This window comes from Mustela erminea, chromosome X, assembly GCF_009829155.1.
Source record: "Mustela erminea isolate mMusErm1 chromosome X, mMusErm1.Pri, whole genome shotgun sequence".
Classification (NCBI taxonomy): Eukaryota; Metazoa; Chordata; class Mammalia; order Carnivora; family Mustelidae; genus Mustela; species Mustela erminea.
The window spans coordinates 50,908,349-50,927,751 of record NC_045635.1 but is presented as its reverse complement, the minus strand read 5'-3'; the positions used below and the strand labels follow the sequence as shown (position 1 = coordinate 50,927,751).

General features: G+C 38.6%; 1 long non-coding RNA gene across 1 annotated transcript; it reads right to left on the bottom strand.

Annotated features, from left to right (window-relative positions):
- Positions 1 to 5,865: 5,865 nt before the first annotated feature.
- Positions 5,866 to 18,137, bottom strand: LOC116583219. The gene is made up of 3 exons (XR_004282656.1): positions 18,041 to 18,137; positions 12,391 to 12,396; positions 5,866 to 5,875 (listed from the first exon to the last, which is right to left on the bottom strand). It is a non-coding gene; the product is annotated as an uncharacterized LOC116583219 (long non-coding RNA).
- Between the last annotated feature and the right edge of the window lie 1,266 nt (positions 18,138 to 19,403).

Genomic DNA, 19,403 nt, shown 5'->3' with positions numbered 1-19,403 from the left:
TGCATCCCCAGGGTCTGCAACTTGGAACCTGTTCTGCCAGCGGCCAAGGGGGAACTTATTTAGGCTCTGCACCCAGACTGAGGCTTCTCTCTGAGAGGGAGATCAGGGTGCAGTTTGTTTTCCTCTAAAACTACAAAAACCATCAAAGGCGGTCAAGGTGAGAGAAAAAAAAGTGAACAAACATAAAAACCGCCAGAGAACAAAAGCCTGAAAAAAAAACCAGTTTCCTCAGAGCCCACCCCCTTGAGGGGGGTGGGAGGACTTAACTCAGGAAACATCATTGACTGACAACCCACGTGGCAGGCCCCTCCCCCAGAAAACAAACCAAGAAAGAAAAAAAAAAAAGAGAGAGAGAAAAAAAAAGACTGCAAGAGAACAACCAGTACTTCATAGGAAAATTTTTATTTTTCACTCATTCCCACTATTATGGTTCATTTTTTTTTACACATAGGTAATTTTTTTAACGTATTTACCATCACAGCGAGCTGTACAGTACATCAAATTCCATAATACCCTTCTAACCTGAACTTTTTGATACATACACCTATGTTTTTCTTTCGCATTTTTATTTTTGGAATTCCTTTTTTTAAATTTTAGTTTAGTTTAGTCTAGTTTATTCCTTTTTATTTTTATCCTCTAATATTCATATAGAGTTGAACTTCAAAGTAATCCCCTTGCCCAAATCAATACTACCCCTATAGGTAAACCAATTTTTAATCCCCTTTATCTTAGGAAAGTTGAGTCCTTTAACAAAGATATCAAGATACATCCAGGAAGAATCAAAACAACCTTCCTCGCACACATTGAGAATTTATAACCACTCTCCCACCAGTGTTTCTGTGTTTTTGTGTTTGTCCTGATAGCATATAAATCTTACACTTGGGGTTCTTTTTGATGAGGTTCTTCCTTTATTTGCATATATATATTTTTTTCTCTTGTCATATACTTTTATCAGTCTTTTTATTTGTCTTTTTTTGTTTCTATACTTCATAAATCGTACATTGGGGCCCATTTGGGCTGAACCTTCTCTTTCATCTTCCCTTTCGTTCCTGTCTCTCTCTCTCTTTTTTTTTCCTTTTTCTTTTCTTTTGTCTCTCGTTTGGGTGGGGAATCGTGATTGCTCAGAAGTGTTCCAGGGTGCCCCTTGACAGCACCACAGTCAATACATCCAGCTACATCTGTTCAGTCATCTCTCACCAAAATGACTAGGAGGAGGAATGCCCAACAGAAGAAAAATACAGAGGATGGACCTTCTGCAACAGAGCTAACAGCTATCAACATAGACAATATGTCGGAAAGAGAATTCAGGCTAACAATTATCCAGGCAATAGCTAGGTTGGAGAAAGCCATGGATGACCAAACGGAATTGATTAGGGCTGAGCTGAAAGCGACCAGACAGGATGTCCTCAATGTTAGGGTGGAAATTAAAGCTACCAGGGAAGAGGTTCACAATGTTCTCAATGAGTTCCAATCTAATCTAAACTCTCTCAAAGCTAGGGTAACAGAGACAGAAGATAGAATTAGTGATCTGGAGGACAAACAGATAGAGAGAAGGGATCAGGAGGAAGCTTGAAACAAACAGCTTAGAAACCACGAAAACAGAATCAGGGAAATTAATGATGCCATGAAATGTTCCAAAATCAGAATTATTGGAATCTCTGAAGGGGAGGAGAAAGAAAGAAGTCTAGAAGATATAGTGGAACAAGTCCTTCATGAAAATTTTCCCAATCTCGCGAATGGAATCAGCTGAACAGCTGAACAGGCTGAACAGTCTCCACCCAAGATTATACATTCCAAAAGAACATCACGACACCTGATAGCCAAATTGAGGGATTATAATTGTAGGTATAATCTCTTGAAAGCTGCCAGGGCAAAGAGGCTCCTTACTTAAATAGGGAAGCCAGTCAGAATAAAGTCAGACTTGTCCACAGAGACCTAGCAAGCCAGAAAAGGCTGGCAAGATATATTCAGGGCACTAAATGAGAAGAACATGCAGCCAAGAATACTTTATCCAGCAAGACTGATATTCAAAATGGATGGAGAGATAAAGAGTTTCCAAGACTGGCAAGGCTTAAAAGACTATGCAACCACCAAGCCGACACTGTAGGAAATATTAAGGGGGGTTCTATAAAAGAGGAAAAATCTGTAGAATAGCATTGAACAGAAATATAGAGACAGTCTACAGAAATAAAGACTTCAAAGGTAACTCGATGTCAATAAAAACGTATCTATCAATAATCACTCTAAATGTGAATGGCCTAAATGCGACCATCAAACAGCACAGGGTTGCAGATTGGATAAAACGACAGGACCCATCCATATGTTGTCTACAAGAGACCCATTGTGAGCCTAAAGATACACGCAGACTGAAAGTGAAGGGATGGAGAAGCATCTTTCATGCCAATGGGCTTCAAAAGAAGGCTGGGGCAGCGATTCTCATATCAGATAAATTAGACTTTAAACTAAAAACTGTAGTGAGAGGTACAGGAGGACACTACATAATCCTTAAAGGGACTATCCACCAAGATGATCTAACAATTGTAAATATCTATGCTCCCAATATGGGAGCAGCCAATTACTTAAGAAAACTGTTAATCAAGATAGTCATATTGATATGAATACACTAATCATAGGAGATCTTAACATGCCTCTCTCAGAATTAGACAGCTCATTGAAGCAGAAAATCAATAAAGAAGCAAGAGCATTGAATGACACATTGGACCAGATGTACCTCATAGATATATACAGAACATTCCCCCCTAAAGCAACAGAATACTCATTCTTCTCAAGTGCACATGGAACCTTCTCAAGAAGAGACCATATACTGGGTCACAAATCAGGACTCAACCAATACCAAAAGATTTTATTTCCTGCATATTCTCAGATCACAATGCTTTGAAACTGGAGCTCAATCACAAGGAAAAGTTCAGAAGGAACTCAAACACCTGGAAGCTAAACACCACCTTGCTTAAAAATGCTTGGATCAACCAGGAGATCAAAGAAGAACTGAAACAATTCATGGAAACCAATGAAAATGAACATACTTTGGTCCAAAACCTATGGGATACAGCAAAGGCTGTCCTAAGGGGGAAATACATAGCCATCCAAGCCTCCCTCAAAAAAAATAGAAAAATCCAGAATACACCAGCTGTCTCTACACCTTAAAGAACTGGAGAATCAACAACAAATCAAACCAACTACACACATAAGAAGGGAAATCATCAAGATTAGAACAGAGATCAATGAGGTAGAAACCAGAGATACAGTAGAACATATCAATGAAACCAGAAGCTGGTTTTTTGAAAGAATCAATAAGAACGATAAACCATTGGCCACACTAATCCAAAAGAAAAGAGAGAAAGCCCAAATTCATAAAATTGTGAATGAAAAGGGAGAGATAACAACGAAGGAGAAACAATCATCAGAAGTTATTATCAACAGTTATATGCCAATAAGCTAAGCCACCTAGATGAAATGGATGCATTCCTGGAAAACTATAAACTACCAAAATTGAACCAGGAAGAAATTGACAACCTTAATAGACCAATATCTAGTAACGAGATTTAAGCAGTGATCAAAAACTTCCCAAAAAACAAGAGCCCAGGACCTGACCGATTCCCTGGGGAATTCTACCAAACTTTCCAAGAAGAAATAACACCTATTCTCCTGAAGCTGTTTCAAAAAATTGAAGCAGAAGGAAAACTTCCTGACTCTTTCTATGAAGCCAGCATTACCCTGGTCCCCAAACCAGGCAAAGACCCTACCAAAAAGGAGAATTTCAGACCAATATCACTGATGAATATGGATGCTAAGATTCTCAACAAGATCCTAGCAAACAGGATCCAACAGCACATTAAAAAGATTATCCACCATGACCAGGTGGGATTCATTCCTGGACTACAAGGATGGTTCAACATTTGCAAATCAATCAATGTGATACAACAAATTAATATGAGAAGAGAGAAGAACCACATGGTCCTCTCAATTGATGCAGAAAAAGCATTTGACAAAATCCAGCATCCGTCCCTTAATTAAACGCTTCAAAGTATAGGAATAGAGGGAACATTCCTGAACCTCATCAAATCTATCTATGAAAGACCCACAGCAAATATCATCCTCAATGGGAAAAAGCTTGCAGCCTTCCCGTTGAGATCAGGAACAAGACAAGGATGCCCACTTTCACCACTCTTGTTCAACATAGTATTAGAAATCCTAGCAACAGCAATCAGACAACAAAGAGAAATAAAAGGTATCCAAATTGTCAATGAAGAAGTCAAAGTCTCTCTATTTACAGATGACATGATTCTATATATGGAAAACCCAAAAGACTCCACCCCCAAACTACTAGAACTCTTACAGCAATTCAGCAACATGGCAGGATACAAAGTCAATGTGCAGAAATCAGTGGCTTTCTTATACACTAACAATGTAAATACAGAAAGGGAAATTAGAGAATCGATTCCATTTACTATAGCACCAAGAACCATAAGATACCTGCGAATAAACCTAACCAAAGAGGTAAAGGATTTGTACTTGAGGAACTACAGAACACTCATGAAAGAAATTGAAGAAGACACAAAAAGAGGGAAGACCATTCCATGCTCTTGGATCGGAAGAATAAACATTGTTAAAATGTCTATACTGCCTAGAGCAATCTATACTTTTAATGCCATTCCAATCAAAATTCCACCGGTATTCTTCAAAGAGCTGGAGCACGTAATCCGAAAACTTGTATGGAATCAGAAGAGACCCCGAATCGCTAAGGAAATGTTGAAAAACAAAAATAAAGCTGGGGACATCACGTTACCTGATTTCAAGCTTTATTACAAAGCTATGATCACCAAGACAGCATGGTACTGGCATAAAAACAGACACATAGACCAGTGGAACAGAGTAGAGAGCCCAGATATGGATCCTCAACTCTACGGTCAATTAATCTTCGACAAAACAGGAAAAAATATACAGAGGAAAAAAGACAGTCTCTTCTATAAATGGTGCTGGGAAAACTGGACAGCTCTTTGTAGAAGAATGAAACTCGACCATTCTCTTACACCGTACACAAAGATAAACTCAAAATGGATAAAAGACCTCACCTTGAGACAGGAATCCATCAGACTCCTAGAGGAGAACATAGGCAGTAATCTCTTCGATATCAGCCACAGCAACTTCTTTCAAGATATGTCTCCAAAGGCAAAGGAAACAAAAGCGAAAATAAACTTTTGGGACTTCATCAAAATCAAAAGCTTCTGCACAGCAAAGGAAACAGTCAACAAAACAAAGAGGCAACCCATGGAATTGGAGAAGATATTTGCAAATGACAGTACAGACAAAAGGTTGATATCCAGGATCTATAATGAACTCTTCAAACTCAACGCACATGAAACAGGCAAACATATCAAAAAAAAATGGGAAGAAGATATGAACAGACACTTCTCCCATCAAGACATACAAATGGCTATCAGACACATGAAAAAATGTTCATCATCATTAGCCCTCAGGGAGATTCAAATTAAAACCACATCGAGATATCACCTTACACCAGTTAGAATGGCCAAAATTAACAAAACAGGAAACAACATGTGTTGGAGAGGATGTGGAGAAAGGGGAACCTTCTTCCACTGTTGGTGGGAATGCAAGTTAGTGCAGCCTCTTTGGAGAACAGTGTGGAGATTCCTCAAGAAATTAAAAATAGAACTTCCCTATGACCCTGCCATTGCACTACTGGGAATTTTCCCCCAAAATACAGATGTCGTGAAAAGAAGGGCCATCTGTACCCCAATGTTTATAGCAGCAATGGCCATGGTCGCCAAACTATGGAAAGAACCAAGATGCCCTTCAACGGACGAAAGGATAAGGAAGATGTGGTCCATATATACTATGGAGTATTATGCCTCCATCAGAAAGGATGAATACCCAACTTTTGTATCAACATGGACGGGACTGGAAGAGATTATGCTGAGTGAAATAAGTCAAGCAGAGAGAGTCAATTATCATATGGTTTCACTTATTTGTGGAGCATAACAAATATCATTGAGAACAAGGGGTGTTAGAGAGGAGAAGGGCGTTGGGGTAAATTGGAAGGGGAGGTGAATGATGAGAGACTATGGACTCTGAAAAACAATCTGAGGGGTTTGAAGTGGTAGGGTGGTGGGAGGTCGGGGTACCACGTGGTGGGTATTATAGAGGGTATGGATTGCATGGAGCACTAGGTGTGGTGAAAAAATAATGAATACTGTTTTTCTGAAAATAAATCAATTAAAAAAAGAATTATAGTAGGAGGAATGTTGAATAAACAATAGGGGGAAATTTCTGATTTTGAGACTTAAGAATGTTTTGATAAAGGGATACGCTATAGTTTCTACAGATTTTAGGGTAAAGTATTTTTTTAAGGGAAGTTAACTACAACTCTTATTCAGGGAAATAGGAGGTCTAGCTTGATAGTTTTCAATCAACCTCATCTTTCACATTCCACTTTTAGAAAATTGGACCCCATCAGGAAAAGAAGCAATAAGTCTTTTTTTAAGAGAAGGATATTAATGAATTTAACAGCATTCTCTTTATATATTTATAGTTTTCAGTATGATTTAAGGACACAAAAATTAGAATAATACTATTGGAAGCAAATTTAATTGCAGTGGTTTTGTAGACCAATCAAGCAAGTAAACAAACATATCTAATGACTCCATTGGCTGATAGTTAAAATTTGGTACTTTATGTCAAGGTTACCAGTCACTAGGAAGAGGGTCACAGATGAATGTACCTTACTAAGGGACTGTGTGGACGAGCTAGGTGCAGAGATGCCTTGTTGGTTCTTTAAAATAACAGGCTTTGGAGTAAAAAAGACTTGAGTGTGATTTGCCTTCTAATCAGTGAAATGGGACAAAGCACTCCATACCTAAAAGAGCTGCTGTGGGGATTCAAATGAGTCAAAATATGTAAGGTGCCTAGCTTAGCACCATTTGTGACATGTTGAAGGCATCCATAGGGTGGTATCTGTTGTCATTATTGAAATTTGGTAAATTATTAGCTGAACAATGTGCCACCAGAGAAATAATTCAAGACAGTACTATACCAGCAGTTGGTTAATACAGTTGAAGAAGCAGTGTCTAAGTTCAGGAAACTGGCTTCTAGTTTCATTTCCACCCCTGATCTGCTTCGTGACCTTGAGACAGATTGTTCCCCTCACTGAGCCTCAGTTTCTCCATCTGAACTAGAGAATTTGCACCGGATAATTCCTGGGGATCATTCCAGCCTATCTCTAGTTATTTCCTCCCACCTAAGCCCTTAATTGTTTCTATGAGTCCAATGGGAGGTTCTTGCTGCCCAGTAGCTTGTTTCAGAATAGCTTTTCTTGGCAGGTTTCCTGTGCCCTCTGCTGGTTGCTGAGAGATGCTGACTATCATTCCTTGGAGCGCTCTAAGCACCTGTTCAGAGAGGGACTGGAGTCCAGGGAAAAAGCAAAGTGGAGTGGAAAAACTGAATGTTAGGGGGCATTGATGCAGGTCAGGGATACAGTTGACAATATGGTTCAATCCCTTCATTTTATACTGAGTCCCAAAGAAGGGAAAGGATTTCCCAACACATAGAAACTGGAAGACAAGAGGATCTGAGGGTTTTAGTGTTGGCTCTGCCACAAATCCTGACAACCCCCCTTCTATCTTTGGGTTTTATCATTCTTCTCTGATGACTGGAAATCCTCATCTTACTCACAGGCATGTTGCAGGACTGCTCGAAGCTAAGTTGAGGTAATGAATATAAAAACAATGCATTGTTAACTTGGAAAGGCTACAGGATTGCAATATACCATTATAAGAAAATGGAAGTGAATACCCACCATTTGCATTGACATGGATGGCACTGGAGGGAATTATGCTAAGTCAAATAAGTCAAGCAGAGAAAGACAATTATACTATGGTGTCACTTATATGTGGACCATAAGGAATAGCATGGAGGACATTAGGAGAAGGAAGGGAAAAATGAAGGGGGGGATCGGGGGGGAGATGAACCATGAGAAACTATAGACTCTGGGAAAATAAACTGAGGATTTTAGAGGGGAGAGGGGTGGGGAGGATGGGTTATCCCGGTGATAGTTATTAAGGAGGGCATGCATTGCTTGGAGCACTGGGTGTTATACTCAATGAATCATGGAACACTACATCATCAAAAACTAATGATGTACTGTATGGTGATTAACACAATATAATAAAATAAAAAGAAAAGAAAATGGAAGTGAAAAAACTGACTAGTAGAATGGCTTAGAGCCATTTGTATTTGTATTTCCCAGGGAATCAGGTTGGACTGACTTCATCCAGAGCGCTATATTTATTTATTTATTTATTTTATTTATTTATTTTTTATTTTTTTATTTTTGTTTTTGTTTTTTAAATCTATTTTTATTTATTTTCAGCATAACAGTATTCATTATTTTTGCACTACACCCAGTGCTCCATGCAATCCGTGCCCTCTATAATACCCACCACCTGGTACCCCAACCTCCCACCTTCCCTCCACTTCAAACCCCTCATATTGTTTTTCAGACTCCATAGTCTCTCATGGTTCACCTCCCCTTCCAATTTCCCCCAACTCCCTTCTCCTAACTCCCCATGTCCTCCATGCTATTTGTTATGTTCCACAAATAAGTGAAACCTTATGATAATTAACTCTCTCTGCTTGACTTATTTCACTCAGCATAATCTATTGAATCCTGTCCATGTTGCTACAAAAGTTGGGTATTCATCCTTTCTGATGGAGGCATAATACTCCATAGTGTATATGGACCACATTTTCCTTATCCATTCATCCATTGAAGGGCATCTTTGTTCTTTCCACAGTTTGGTGACCGTGGCCATTGCTGCTATAAACATTGGGGTACAGATGGCCCTTTTTTTCACGACATCTGTATCTTTGGGATAAATACCCAGTAGTGCAATGGCAGGGTCATAGGGAAGCTCTGTTTTTAATTTCTTGAGGAATCTCCACACTGTTTTCCAAAGAGGCTGCACCAACTTGCATTCCCACTTTAACAGTGTAAGAGGGTTCCCTTTTCTCCTCATCCCCTCCAACACATGCTGTTTCCTGTCTTGCTAATTTTGGTCATCCTAACTGGTGTAAGGTGACATCTCAATGGTTTTAATTTGAATCTCCCTGTTAGCTAGTGATGATGAACATTTTTTCATGTGTCTGGTAGCCATTTTTATGTCTTCATTGGAGAAGTGTCTGTTCATATCTTCTGCCCATTTTCTGATATGATTGTCTGTTTGTGTGTGTTGAGTTTGAGGAGTTCTTTATAGATCCTGGATATCAACCTTTTGTCTGTACTGTCATTAGCAAATATCTTCTCCCATTCCATGTGTTGCCTCTTTGTTTTTTTGACTGTTTCCTTTGCTGTGCAGAAGCTTTTGATTTTGATAAAGTCCCAAAAGTTTATTTTCGCTTTTGTTTCCTTTCCCTTGGAGACATATCTTGAAAGAAGTTGCTGTGGCTGATATCGAAGAGATTACTGCCTATGTTCTCCTCTAGGATTCTAATAGATTCCTGTCTCACATTGAGGTCTTTTATCCATTTTGAGTTTATCTTTGTGTACGGTGTAAGGGAATGGTCGAGTTTCATTCTTCTGCATATAGCTGCCCAGTTTTCCCAGCACCATTTATTGAAGAGACTGTCTTTTATCACTGTGTATTTTTTTCTGTTTTGTTGAAGATTATTTGCCCATAGAGTTGAGGGTCCATATCTGGGCTCTCTACTCTGTTCCACTAGTCTATGCCTCTGTTTTTATGCCATTACCATGCTGTCTTGATGATTACAGCTTTGTAGTAAAGCTTAAAATCAGGTAGCGTGATGCCCCCCATTTTATTTTTGTTTTTCAACATTTCCTTAGCGATTTGGTGTCTCTTCTCATTCCATACAAATTTTTGGATTATTTGCTCCAGCTCTTTGAAGAATATTGTTGGAATTTTGATTGGAATGGTATTAAAAGTATAAATTGCTCTAGGCAATATAGCTTAAAAGACTATGCAACCACAAAGCCAACACTGCAGGAAATATTAATGGGGGTCCTATAAAAGAGGAAAAATCCTAAGAATAGCATTGAGCAGAAATATAGAGACAATCTACAGAAAGAAAGACTTCAAAGTTAACACAATGTCAATAAAAACGTATCTATCAATAATCATTCTCAATGTGAATGGCCTAAATGCGACCATCAAATGGCACAGGGTTGCAGATTGGATAAAACGACAGGACTCATCCATATGTTGTCTACAAGAGACCTATTTTGAACCTAAAGATACACCCAGACTGAAAGTGAAGGGATGGAGAAGCATCTTTCATCCCAGTGGGCCTCAAAAGAAGGCTGGGGCAGCAATTCTCATATCAGATGAATTAGATTTTAAACTAAAGACTGTAGTTAGAGATACAGAAGGACACTACATCATTCTTAGAGGGACTATCCACCAAGATGATCTAACAATTGTAAATATCTATGCCCCCAATCTGGGAGCAGCCAATTACTTAAGAAAACTGTTAATCAAGATAAAGAGTCATATTGATATGAATACATTAATAGTAGGAGATCTTTTTTTTTTAAAGATTTTTTTTTTATCTGACAGAGATCACAAGTAGGCAGAGAGGCAAGCAGAGAGAGAGGAGGAAGCAGGCTCCCTGCAGAGCAGAGAGCCCGATGTGGGGCTCGATCCCAGGACCCTGGGATCATGACCTGAGCCGAAGGCAGAGGCTTAACCCACTGAGCCACCCAGGTGCCCCAATAGTAGGAGATCTTAACATGCCTCTCTCAGAAATAGACAGATCATCGAAGCAGAAAATCAATAAAGAAACAAGAGCATTGAATGACACATTGGAACAGATGGACCTCATAGATATATACAGAACATTCCACCCTCAAACAACAGAATACTCATTCTTCTCAAGTGGACATGGAACATTCTCCAGAATAGACCACATACTGGGTCACAAATCAGGACTCAACCAATACCAAAAGACCGAGATTATTCCCTGCATATTCTCAGATCACAATGCTTTGAAACTGGAGCTCAATCACAAGGAAAATTTTAGAAGGAACTCAAAACACCTGGAAGCTAAAGGCTACCTTGCGCAAGAATGCTTGGATCAACCAGGTATCAAAGAAGACCTGAAACAATTCATGGAAACCAGTGAGAATGAAGACACTTTGGTCCAAAACCTATGGGATACAGCAAAGGCAGTCCTAAGGGGGAAATACATAGCCATCCAAGCCTCCCTCAAAAAAATGGAAAAATCTAGAGTACACCAGCTGTCTCTACACCTTAAAGAACTGGAGAATCAACAACAAATCAAACCAACTCCACACATAAGAAGGGAAATCATCAAGATTAGAGCAGACATCAATGAGGTAGAAACCAGAGATACAATAGAACATATCAATGAAACCAGAAGCTGGTTTTTTGAAAGAATCAATAAGATCGATAAGCCATTGACCACACTAATCCAAAAGAAAAGAGAGAAAGCCCAAATTCATAAAATTATGAATGAAAACGGAGAAATCACAACGACCACCGAGGAAGGAGAAACAATCATCAGAATTTATTATCAACAGTTATATGCCAGTAAGCTAAGCAACCTAGATGAAATGGATGCATTCCTGGAAAACTATAACCTCCCAAAATTGAACCAGGAAGAAATTGAGAACCTGAATAGACCAATAGCTAGCAACGAGATTGAAGCAGTGAACAAAAACCTCCCAAAAAACAAGAGCCCAGGACCTGACGGATTCCCTGGGGAAGTCTACCAAACTTTCCAAGAAGAAATAACACCTATTCTCCTGAAGCTGTTTCAAAAAATTGTAGCAGAAGGAAAACTTCCATACTCTTTCTATGAAGCCAGCATTACCCTGGTCCCCAAACCAGGCAAAGACCCTACCAAAAAGGAGAATTTCAGACCAATATCACTGATTAATATGGATGCTAAGATTCTCAACAAGATCCTAGCAAACAGGATCTGATGTATGTGGCTTTTAATAAGTCATTTAAACACTTTGATTCTTGGTTTCCTTCATTTGTCAACTGGAAATAAGAAGTCTCCCCTCTCTCCTTCCTAGGAAAGAAAAAAAAAAAACATAAATATATTGAATACCTACTGTGTGTTTTTATTCTATCATCTTATTTGATCCCCTCAGCACCCCTGCTCTATTGATCTAACTACCACTCTAATTTGTTATGCTTCTACCTACAGATGGTAATCATAACCATACTCAGAAGCAGGTAGGGCAGTGGCTATTGTCCCTGTCTCACTGAGACAGACGGATCCTTGTCTAAAGATGCAAAGTGGTAGATGATGGATAAAGACTTAAGAATCATGATCTTTATGTCAGTACTGGATCTCTATACTGCCTGTCACTGCATTCTGGGGTTTCTTGAGAATTATTGATCCCAACTTCCCCATTCTCTTAGCTACTATACATTTCAAAGCGGTGGCACAAAATATGGAGTGTGAAGGAAACTACAGTCAGGATTTGCTGACGAATTTGCCAGCTATTCTGGCCTCTCTCATATGCTCTCCCTACCCAACCATTGACTCTTACACTCGCTATGGGTTCAGCTTCTTTTTCATGGTGAAGAAGCAGGGAGGACTAGGCAGGGTACTTCCTGAGTGAGCAAGTCTGTTTCCCTGCTGTAGGTTCTGCTATCCAGAGTGTGAGGGACACTTAACAAAGAAAGTCCGAAATGAGTATCAGATCAAGATATTTCTGGACACCCAAAATTATGAAGTTAATGCTATAGGAGCTTCAGTTCGGGCAGGAAGGTAGTAAATATCCTTAAAAGACATTAGGGGCCACAGCGATTGTAAGCCTAATTCAGGATGGGCTTTAACAAAAGTATGAGTGGCTGCTTTCCACCTTTCTTTTCTTACCCTCTTCCAGCTTTGGGGGCCATTGCCCCTGTCCTCTGAGCTTCAAGCTGTTTAGCTCTGGTCCCTCCCCAAGTTGCAATTTCCAAAAGGTTTTGTCTTGTAACAGGTAGAATGTGTCCCTCTAAATATACCTTCAAAAGTCCTAATCCTCAGTAATTGCGCATGTGACCTTATTTGGAGATAGGGTCTTTGCAAGTTAAGATGAGGTCACACTGAATCTTGTGACTGGTGTCTTTATAAGAGAAGAATTTAGACATACAGACAGAGAAAGACACAGGGAAGATGGCTATGTGATGATGGAGACTGGAGTGATGCACATGCAAGCTAAGGAATTCCAGAGATTTCTGGGAGTCACCAAAAGCTGGGAAGCAAAGCAATATCTTCCCCTAGAGACTTCAGAAAAAGCATGGCCCTGCAGACACTTTGATTTCAGATCCCTGGCCCCCAGAACTGTGAGAAAATAAATTCTGGCTGTTTTAAACCACTGAGGTTGTGGTAATTTGTTACTACAACTTTAGGAAACTAATATGCCTTCTGTCACCTAAACCAGATCTCTGACTTCACATACAGTCTGGAAAGCAATCTGCTTAGGCTAATTCATATGGAGATCTGTTTTCATCCTCACAGAGAAGTGTAAACCCCTACCCCCACAATGATGCTGCTGAAATTTGTGGACTTTAAACCATTGTGACCTGTGAGATGGAGATGATCAAGTCAAATAAAAGAAAGAGGATTTGGGTGCATCCTGAAAATCTTACCACAGAGCTTGATTGCATGTTCTGTAGGTAGCTCCCCTTCCTTCTATCCAGAATCAAAATAATCCAGTGCTCCAGTGACTTTTACTAATGGACCTAAGGCTTTTGTTTTCCCATCTAGTCAATGAGGGGGTTACACTGTATGACCTAAAAGAGGGGATTTTTGTTTGTTTGTTTTTAAATAATTTTTATTGTGCTATGTTACTCACCATAATTTTTTTATTTCTTTTCAGCGTAACAGTATTTATTGTTTTTGCACCGCACCCAGTGCAATCCATGCCCTCTCTAATACCCGCCACCTTGTTCCCCCAACCTCCCACTCCCCGCCCCTTCAAAGCCCTCAGATTGTTTTTCAGAGTTCACAGTCTCTCATGGTTCACCTCCCCTTCCAATTTCCCCCAACTCCCTCCTCCTCTCCATCTCCCCTTGTCCTCCATGCTATTTGTTATGCTCCACAAATAAGTGAAACCTTATGATAATTGACTTTCTCTGCTTGACTTATTTCATTCAGCATAATCTCTTCCAATCCCGTCCATGTTGCTACAAAAGTTGGGTATTCATCCTTTCTGATGGAGGCATAATACTCCATAGTGTATATGGACCACATCTTCCTTATCCATTCATCCGTTGAAGGGCATCTTGGTTCTTTCCACAGTTTGGTGACCGTGGCCATTGCTGCTATAAACATGGGGGTACAGATGGCCCTTCTTTTCACTACATCTGTATCTTTAGGGTAAATACCCAGTAGTGCAATTGCAGGGTAAAAGAGGGCTTTCAACCCTAACAGTTTATGTGTCTACAAAACAAAGTAAATAAGTTAAGATTAGGGGAATAGTGAAAAGCAGACATGTGTACATGTCTTAGGATTCATACAGATTCAGAACAGTCTCCTGTACCTTCCATGACTCTTTTTTAAGTACTCTCCAGTGACTTTCACCGTGCATAAAGATGAGTTGACTTTGGGAGCTGGTATTTGCTTTTGGAAATTGGGTTAGCAATTGGGCTGAGACCCTTCAGAGTCATCCAAACTCATAACTGCCCCACATTCAATCATCTCAAAGGTGAATGATACATGTGGAAGAAACCTGTTCTGTATTCATAGTGACTTAAGAGTGTTGAGGAGGAACTTTAAGGATGTAGGTGTCCAGGAACTACTTTTATCTTGTCTGGGAAGTCATAGTGGTGGGTCTGTGGTCAGAAAGGCCTACCACTTACTAGTTATATGACACTTGGATCAGTTACTTATCCTTTTTGAGCCTTGGTTTCCTTACTGTAGAATGTGCTACTATCTCTTATGGAATAGCTGTGAAGACTGAATGAGATAGCATGCATAAATATCCTCAATAAGATATATGATACATACTAGGTATTCCATAGATATTTCAAAGATGTTAGTTTCTTTACCCTTTTTCCATTTGGAGGTCAGGGTTTTGGAAAATAAAGAACTTGGGATGAAAACAGCTATGTTGCTAACAAAGGATAATTGAACTTAGCTAAGATGTCTTTCTGGCAAGAAAGTTTTTTTTTTTTTTTCCTGTCTCTCTGACTCTCTCTCTCATTCTCTCTCTTTCACACATACACATACACTTTTTAAACTACTTTATTATATGCCTTAATATATGTGCATTATCTCATTTTCTCATCTTAACAACTATGCAAGGTAAGTATTATTAATATTCCTTTCATGCAGATGAGGGAACTGAGACTCAGAGAGATGGAAACATTTGTCCCACGTCTCACACTGAATAAAGGTTAAAGCCTATAACAAATGCAGAATCCTTACTCCTTCTATCCCAATACAAACCAAACACACATATACACAAAAAAATGCCTAAGAAAGGAGAAACAAAGAGATTTTTTAAATTTTTAAAATTAATTTTATCTTTTTATTGAGATATGAATGACATGACATTATATTAGTTTCAGGAATACAATGTAATAGTTTGATATTTCTATGTATACATATTGTATATATGATATTTGTATATATTTAACTTATATATAACATATATAACTTAATTTATATATTTATATAAATTTATATTTATATATAATATATAACTGAAATATATTTCCATCAGTCCAGTTAACATCTGCCATCATACATAGTTACATCATACATCATACATACGCAGTTACAATTTTTTTTTTCTGATGAGAATTTTCAAGTTCCACTCTCCTAGCCACTTTCTATCTACAGTTTTTTTAATACCTACAGTAAGAGTAGTGTTTTATTGTCCTGGAGGCTGAAAATGTCATAGAAACATTTGCAATAATACCTAATGTGAATTTCAAATACTTTAAGCATTGAGCATTTATTTTCAAAACACTCTTTAAATACATTAAAAATATCAAGCAATGTGAGATTAAGAGTTGCTGGGGGGAGGGGGTTTGGGAGAAGGGGGTGGGATTATGGACATTGGGGAGGGTATGTGCTTTGGTGAGTGCTGTGAAGTGTGTAAACCTGGTGATTCACAGACCTGTACCCCTGGGGATAAAAACATATGTTTATAAAAAATAAAAAATTAAAAAAAATATCAAGCAATGTGATCTCCCCAGTTTTGTTTTTCTTTTCCAACATTTCCTTAGCAATTCAGGGTTTTTTCTGGTTTCATACAAATTTTAGGATTGTTTCTTCCAGTCCTTTGAAAAATACCAGTGGAATTTTGATCAGGATGGCATTGAAAGTATAGATTGCTCCGGGCAGTATAGACATTTTAACAATGTTTATTTTTCCGATCCATGAGCATGAAATGCTTTTCCATATTTTTGTGTCTTCTTCAATTTCTTTCATGAGTGTTCTGTAGTTCCTCAAGTACAGATCCTTTACCTCTTTAGTTAGGTTTATTTCAAGGTAGCTTATGGTTCTTGGAGCTATAGTAAATGGAATTGATTCTCTAATTTCCCTTTCTGTGTTTTCGTTGTTAGTGTATAAGAAAGCAACTGATTTCTGTGCACTGATTTTGTATCCTGCCACATTACTGAATTGCTGTATGAGTTCTAGTAGTTTGGGAGTGGAGTCTTTTGGGCATTACATATAAAGGATCATGTCATCTGCGAAGAGAGAGAGTTTGACTTCTTCTTAGCCAATTTGAATATCTTTATTTCTTTTTGTTGTCTTTTTTCTGTTGCTAGGACTTCTGGTATGGAGGGGGAGATGAACCACAGAGACTGTGGACTCTGAGAAACAAACTGAGGGTTTTGGAGGTGAAGGTGGTGGGGGTTAGGTGAGCCTGGTGATGGGTATTAAGGAGGCACATATGGCATTGAGCACTGGGTGTGCTACATAAACAATGAATCTTGGAACACTAAAAAAATTAAATTAAATTAAAAAATAAATACATAAAAAAAAGCATAAAAAAGATTTTCTTTTGCATGGGATCAAGAATTACCGCATTTAAAGTGCTATCTTGGGGCGTCTGGGTGGCTCAGTGGGTTAAAGTCTCTGCCTTCAGCTCATTTCATAATCTCAGGGTCCTGGGATTGAGCCCTGCATCCAGCTCTCTGCTCAGCAGGGAGCCTGCTTCCTTCTCTCTCTCTGCCTACCTCTCTGTCTACTTGTGATCTCTGTCAAATAAATACATAAAATCTTTTTAAAAAAGTGCTATCTTATGAAGTTTTATTTCAATTCTAGTATAGTTAACATACAGTGCTATACTAGCTTCATGTATACAATATAGTGATTCAACAATTCTATACATCATTACACAGTGCTTATCATGATAAGTGTACTCTTAATCTCCTTCACCTATTTTACCCATCCCCCTTTCTTCCTCTCTTATATGCTTTATTTTAAATGAGTACTCTCAGTTAAAGTAATTTTTTTCAACAAAAATATTTTTCACTTGAAGCATATTTCAGAATACACGGTTCCAAAAGATATATATAAAACATCCTATCAAGGAAAAGAGAATACATATTCTTCAAGTACACCCGGAAGAATCCCCTGGTTTAATCACATAAAAAGAGACATAACAAATATTACAAATTTAAGAAAACTGAAATCATATTTCCAACCATAATGGTATAAAATTAAAGATCAAGAATAAAACAAAGCTGGAAAATCTGCAGTATAAATATTAAATAATTAATATGTAAATATTAAACACACCACTGCACAAGATATCAGCCACATAACAAATCAAATGTCAAATCAAAATATGTCTCAAAACAAAAGAAAAAGAAAACACAATATTTCAAAACCTATGGGATGCAGCAAAAGCAGATGTTAGAATGAAATTTATGCTGTAAATGTTTATATTTTTAAAAGGTTCAAAAAAATTTAACATTATACCACAGGGAACTAGAAAAAGTAACTTAGCTGTAATTTAGTAGAGGAGAGAAGTAACAAAGAAGAATCAGAAATAGAGAACAGAATCAACAATTGCTGCTGCCCCTCGCAACAATTTGTTACTTAAACTGTAACCCCTGGAGGATTTTACTAGTTGCCAAGCACATTTAGATATGGCCTTAAGAAATACATATACTGACAACAGGTCTTTGGGGAGAAGGACAATGTACGACCATTAAGCTGGGCAGCTGGGGATGCCCGGCTCGCTCAGGGCGGAATGTCACCCCTTCACAGAAGCTGGGCAGCTGGGAACGCCTGGCCCGCCCAGGGCAGAACGCCGCCTGCTTCAGGGAAGCCCAGCACCCAGGAACGCCCAGTCAGCTCAGGGTGGAACGAAAACCGCCTGCTTCCCTTTTTCGTGATCGCTCCTTTCTCTTCCCAGAAGTGCTTGTTGTTAGTTAGATGAGTCCTTTGAATGTGCTTGGTTAACTATAAACTTTATCCTCCTTCTTGCTTGTCAGCAAGACAGGATTAACATTTGACCTTCATCAATCCTTCTGTTGGCTATTGTTTTCTATCCAATAAAAGTGAGACTGTGGAGTTGCTCCTGGCAGCAGTCCTTTTCGACTGTTGTCCCCTGCTCCCAGTCTTTTGCAGCTGACTTGTTTGTGCCTAATTCTTCTCTCGTCGCCGACTGGAAGCGGCAACAATAGCATAACATTGAAAGTAATTACCTGTTTTTCAAAAATAAATAAATAAATAAACAAAATTGGCAGTGCTCTAACTGCATTGACCAAGAAAAAAAAAGAGAGAAGACTCCAAATCAAAGTGAAAAATAGAAAACAATACAGCAGATAACCACAGAAACCACATTACTATATACTGACAGATCAGATAACCTAGGGGAAAAAAAAAACAGATAATTTCTAAAAACACACAAGTTGGGGTGCCTGGGTGGCTCAGCGGGTTAAGCCTCTTCCTTCAGCTCAGGTCATGATCTCAGAGTCCTGGGATCAAGTCCCACATCAGGTTCTCTGCTCAGCAGGGAGCCTGCTTCTCCCTCTCTCTCAGCCTACATATTATCTCTGTCTGTCAAATAAATAAATAAAATCTTTAAAAAAAACACAAGTTATCAAGATTTAATCATGAATCTTGAATTCAAGAAACAGGAAATCTTCTTAGACTAATAACATGAAGGAAAGTTAAATTAGGAATCAAAAATCTCCCAGCACAGAAAAGTCCAAGATCACATGATTTCCTTGGTTAATTCTCCCAAACATTAAAAAAAAATAGCAACAATCTTTATCAAAAGTTTACAAATAATGGAATAGAGGGAATACATGAAAAATTATTCAATTGGGCTGGTACTATACTGATATCACAGCAGGATAAAAACAATACAAGGACAAAAAAAGTCTAATTTGTCCCATATAAGTACTGCTACCCCCTTTTTT